Below are 6,147 nucleotides of genomic sequence, written 5' to 3'. Positions count from 1 at the left end.
ATATATATAATTAGTATGTGAAGGAGAGTACTTTAGGCTATGGAATTGCTAGGATAAGAAAATAAAGATTTGGGCTTGGGGATTTAGCTCAGTGGTAGAGCGCTTGCCTAGCAAGCGCAAGGCCCTGGGTTCGGTCCCCAGCTCCGAAAAAAAAAAAAAAAAGAAAATAAAGATTAGAGAATTAAAAGTTGATGTAAAAGAATACAAAAATTAGTAGTTTGTTCTCCTAGTCACTTATAGGATTGACTATGACAATGCCTTGAGAGATATTAGAGAGAACTGGCTGTTTTACATGCATAAAATTAAAAACTTAAAAAAATCATTTCAACCTTAGTAGTGTGTGTTATCTTTCTTTTTTCATCTTTATTAAATTGGGTATTTCTTATTTACATTTAGATTGTTATGCCCTTTCCTGGTTTCCAGGCCAACATCCCCCTAAACCCTCCTCCTCCCCTTCTCAAGGGGTGTTCCCCACAGCATCCTCCTCCCATTACTGCCGTCCCCCGCAACAATCTGGAATTTATAGGACATACGTAAATTTAAGGATTTTAGGTAACTATTAATAATGATCAAAACCTTAAAGATGTAACTTTACTAGATAAAAGACTGCATTCAGGCTCTCTGGTTGGGAGAAAGAATGAAAGAAGAGAAGGAGAAAGAACGAGAAATTGGGGGAAGGCAAAGGCATGAAAGTAGAGGAAGGAAGAATGAAGACAATCCTTGGATAAACAGAGAGCACTTGAACTGACAGCTTGCATCACTACTGACCCTGAGTCATTATTATCTTAGTGCCACTCCCATTGCTGCCTTGCTTCCAGACCCTCCCCATGCTTAGGCTGGACCTGTGCACTGTGTGAAAATGGCTCATGACTGTCACAGGTGAGAGCCTCCTTGTGGTTGTTCACCTTCGTGAAGAACCTACATGCCCTGAAAGAAAATAGACTAAGTTCTGTATAAGGTGTGGAGTTGTCCCTGAAGAATCCATCAGAATGTCAGTTTACCCATTCAAGAACAAGTTCACTCTGAAACAGAGCTCCACCTCCACTAAGACACAGCTTTGTGTTACTGTGCAGGAGACACAGTGAGCAGGTTCCTTGTGTGTTCAGAAACATCTCCCTTTGAGGATGCTCAGGACCAGAAGGGGGTGGTATAGATCCAACTTTCACCAGGAGTGAAACAGTAACAGGTGCAGAGAAACATCTGGAGAGTGGGGAAGTTCTAGGAGACTTTGCCGCTTCCTTTCCTAACATCACACAACTTCAGAGACCAAACGATACATGTGTTGTAGCTACTGTCAGAAAACTGCAAATTTAGGACAGTAAAAGTTCTTTGTTAAGTAATTGAGCATATGTTTTATTAATTACACATTAACCTTATTGGAAGGACAAAAACAATTACATATACAAATGAAATGATAGAAAATTTCAAACATGCGCCATCCTCTTCATTGTCAGCTGCATCTGTAAATCTGTCTGTAACTTCTTTTGACTGGCAGAAGGGACTTTCTCAGTTGGAAAATAAGATTGATTGTGACTTAGGAATACAGTCCTGGATGTTCCAGCCACAGTGTTAAGCCCATGCTGCTCTACTGGGAAAGTGTGGGAGACCTGGCCCTGCTGCCATGTGATGCCCTCAGCTCAGGTGAAGGAGAGGGGGAAAAGCTGGGTGTATTTTATAGTCTGGCATTTATTACATTTTTATTTTCTTTTTATTTCCAATAACTTTTTATTATTCAGTTTAAATACAAAATTATTTGTATTCATGAATCAGGGTATGTTATTTCAATATGTTCGGATACAAATCCATGGGAATTTACATTTCCTCCTTTTTTCTTTTTGAAAAAAAATTATTAGATATATTTCTTTATTTACATTTCAAATGTTATTCCCTTTCCTGGTTTCCTGTCCATAAGCTCCTCTTCCCCCTCCCCCATCTGGGTGTTCCCCCCACCACCATCCACCGTCGTTACGGCCCCCCGACATTCCCCTGTACTGGGTGTCCAACCTTGGTAGGACCAAGGGCTTCCCCTTCCACTGGTGCCCCAACAAGCCTATTCTCTGGTACACATGTAGTTGGAGCCGTGGGTCAGTATGGTCTTTCCATAGTGGTTTAGTCTCTACAAGCTCTGGTTGGTTGGCATTTTTGTTCTTACAGAGTTGCAAGTCAATTTAGTTCTTTTTTCTTTTTATTTACATTTCAAATGTTAATCCCTTTACTGGTTTCCTGTCCATCAGCCCACTAACTTCTTCTCCCCTTCTATATGGGTGTTCCCCTCCCCATTATCCTCAAATTAACCTACCCCCTGGCTGGATGCCATTTGCACCTCATGAGCTTAGATCCTGACTGTGGTAGCAAACTTTACACATCAGCTTAAGGAATGTCTGATTCCTGCTCTACTCTGTGCATATCTGGAATCCTGTTACTCATACCATCAACATATAACATGCCCTTCCCAAATGAATTGTATGATAGTTTGGTCACTTTCAATCCAAGTTGTTGAGAGTTTCTGAAGGATGGATTGGTAGTTCTACCTTAGGTAATACATGTTCAGTCTGCAGTGCTTTTCTCCTCACATGTCCTTGTGATTAACATAGAGGCTCAACAATGCTTATTGTACTGAGTAGAAATTCATAAACACAATAGTTGAGTTGGATATAGGCTCTATAGCTGAGAATCCCTGAGTCCAAGGATTTTGACCGCTGCAAAGTTTGTCAGTGAAATAATCTAAGTGGATGAGTTAATGTGATTCATATTTAGAGTAATACATTCTAATTCTTGAGCCCTATGTGGCAGGATTCTTTATATATAAATTTGTATGGAATACTACTCGATTATCTTTATGTATTTTAATTTTTGTAACATGTTGTTCACATCTCTGTACATTTATGGACTTGAACCCAGTATTACTTTTAATATATCTGAAATTTTCATGAAAAATATCTTCATCCATAGCAGTTCATATCACAGACTTAAAACAACACTATGCTTTCATGCCCTCTATGGGCAAAGCATCTGAAATGCAACACTTGTGTCTTGGTTAGAATGACATACTCTTCTTCTGAAGAGTCTGTTGTCTGACTTTTCAATATTCAGGAACCAGCAATCTTTTTATCTCTGGCCCTCTGGTCCCATCATCGAAACCTGAGAACTTAGCCTTTGTGTTATCTATTCCAGGGTCTTTGCCTTCTTGTAGACCCCCTCTCCTGCCTGATGAGGAGGTATACGATGACCTTTGAATATATAAAGAGTCATTTTAACATTGACCACCCCCTAGAAAAAGAATATAAACATTAGTGCAGGTCTTATTGCTCATCCTACCCTGAAGGTTCAGGGCTGCAGATGGCACTCAGCATTGTGGGATTGTTTTCCCTTTCTTTTATTGATACAAATTTGTGCTAAGGTCTTATTTTATGGTTTGCAAATTCCTTGATTGTTTTACTTCTCAAACATTTGAAAATATGAAGCTGTTTTATTCATAAAAGCAACTTGATTGCTTTGGTGTCGATTTCTTTAATGGAATCAGTCATTTACTCAAGCTTTTTCCATAAATTAAGTCACATTCATGCCAACAAGCCACTGCACAAAGTTGACCAAAATAGTCAAATTTTATTCTCTTTAAATACTAAACCATCAATACTGATAAGAACAAAGAAGAGTACATTGTATATTAACATATCTGAAGGCAGTGAAAAAAATACCCTAACCTTGTGTGCAGTGTCTTTCAGCATCCTCTGCCTACTGTGCCTTCTTTCAAGATCATACACTTCTAGGGGATTAAGTAAACTTCTCCATGCTTAGAGTCTATGTTTTCTGCTCTTAATTTTAAAGTTGTCAGAAATACAGGCTAATATAAAGATGAAGCTACTGATTGTGGAATAAATAGCAATTTAAAATATGTGAGGCAGTAACTTGACACATCAGTAAAGTCAATGAAATCACCCTCTTTCATGGAACTACAGTATTTATAATTGCCAGCTTGAGATGGTATATACTCTTTTACTAGGCAAGAAGTCTACTATAACCTTACCAATAATGTAGAAAATATATAGTACTCATTCAGGGCCTAGACACAGAGTGTCCACAACGTAGGAGTAAAATCTCCCCTTTGAACTCCTTATCTGTTCTCCATGCAGAAACACAGGGAAATGAATCCTAGATGAGTGGAGAGAGTCAGGACACATTTTGTTAGAGTTAGGGTTTCTATCAATCCTACTGCAATCCAACATCACTGAGGACAAATGTTTATACTGAGGAACCTGGTCTTGTGTGATACGTACTCTCTGTGGGAAGCAGATACGCACTCTCATGTGGCTCCTGAATTTCCCATCACAGAATGATACATCTTGAGTCCTAAAATTTAAGTACACCATCAGTGTCAGCACCTGGTGAGGAAATGCAAATCTCTCCTGGATCCACCCAACCTTGGGTTGAAAAGCCAAAGCTGGGCCTGGGTACTCACTGGTGTGCAGCCATGGACAGGCTTACTTCCTCATTCCTACTGCTGATTGTCCCTGCATGTGAGTACCAAGGCTTCCTAAGTGATGAACTGTTCTATCCTCACCTGTTCAAACCTGACCTTCTCCCCTTTCATTTCTCCACAGATGTCCTGTCTCAGGTTACTCTGAAAGAGTCTGGCCCTGGGATATTGCAGCCCTCCCAGACCCTCAGTCTGACTTGCACTTTCTCTGGGTTTTCACTGAGCACTTATGGTATGGGTGTGGGCTGGATTCGTCAGCCTTCAGGGAAGGGTCTGGAGTGGCTGGCAAACATTTGGTGGGATGATGATAAGTACTACAATCCATCTCTGAAAAACCGGCTCACAATCTCCAAGGACACCTCCAACAACCAAGCATTCCTCAAGATCACCAATGTGGACACTGCAGATACTGCCACATACTACTGTGCTCGGATAGCACATTGACACAGCCTCAGTTTTCAGCTGTACAGTATTTCAAACTGGTTCTCAGCTCTGTTCCTTCCTATTATGTCATAAAAGTCTATGTCCACAGCTTTCCTTCTGGCCTCTGTGGTTTCCTTTTTGCTCTTAGGTTAAGATGTTTCTATTCCTGTTTTTCTCCCTAGGTCCCTATTAAGATGTTCATAAATGATTCTGTTTGTGTTCTGTTTTATAAAGCTGAGGATGTTTGGTACTTATACCAGGTGGTTCAGAGCTATGATTCCTTTCAGTCTTAGCCTTCAAAATCCCACAGCAAAAGATTCCAAACTATCATAATGTTTATTTTCAGTGAACAACTATACATAGTGGAGATGGGAATTAATGGATGAGTATTCTCAAATTGAGTCATTAACTAAAGAGTGTCTATAGATACTTCCAAATAGATACTTCAGGCTGTTCTGAAGTCTATAGGTTGTTCTTCACAAACTATTTTTAAGACTATATGGTTCGACAATACATATATCTCACTGAATACATAGAAGTTGAACTTGTGCCCAAGTAGAAGCTTCACTCCCACCAATTAGTGCTCATAGAACTGGAGGTACTTTGATTATTGGAAGAGAAAGATAGTCATCACTGTAGCTATCAATGCCATCTTCTAAAATAGTTACCTGCGTGTGGGTTATGCTGGTACAATAGGTGCAAAGGCATTGTGGAATTAATAATTTATTCTTTGATGGAATTTAAGGACTATGAAATCAGGATTAGGGTGGTTAGAGTTTGGGTTAGCCATGGCTGACTCTGGTAGAAATGCCAAAAGATTGGAATTGGATAGGCCATGGCACTAAGGGAAAACCATATGCCATTGTTGTGATAGAGCAACATATCAATAAAATGATTTTTATTTACATAACCATACACTTCAAACCATAACTCATCTATCCCTCATCAGAGACTTGTTTGGCAGTAGAAGGGAATCAAGAGAGAACCACAAATGGATAATTTGGAGAGTGGAAGACCTTTAAGCACTGGTACTAAATGGGTTGTCCTCATCAAACTTTCATCTCAATACTAAAGGACCATTGCAGAGGAAGATTTTAAGAGCCAGAGACAGTGGATGATGGTAAAGAAACAATCTCATGCAGAAACAATAGGACTGATGCACACATGAACTCACATAGACTGTGGGAACAAGCAAAGGGCTTAGATAGGTTCAAGCCAGTGACTCCCTGTACAGAACTGGGCATGTG

At 39.8% G+C, this 6,147-nt stretch overlaps 1 long non-coding RNA gene across 1 annotated transcript; it reads left to right on the top strand.

Moving 5' to 3' along the window:
* The first annotated feature begins 4,457 nt into the window (after positions 1 to 4,457).
* Positions 4,458 to 4,886, top strand: LOC120093270 (uncharacterized). Its single transcript, XR_015623524.1, has 2 exons — positions 4,458 to 4,517; positions 4,602 to 4,886. It is a non-coding gene; the product is annotated as an uncharacterized LOC120093270 (long non-coding RNA).
* The last annotated feature ends 1,261 nt before the right edge of the window (positions 4,887 to 6,147 follow it).

This window comes from Rattus norvegicus, chromosome 6 (assembly GCF_021556685.1).
Source record: "Rattus norvegicus strain SHRSP/BbbUtx chromosome 6, alternate assembly SHRSP_T2T, whole genome shotgun sequence".
In the NCBI taxonomy this organism is placed as follows: domain Eukaryota; kingdom Metazoa; phylum Chordata; class Mammalia; order Rodentia; family Muridae; genus Rattus; species Rattus norvegicus.
The sequence above is the reverse complement of the archived record's forward strand: the minus strand, read 5'-3'. Positions and strand labels throughout refer to the sequence as shown.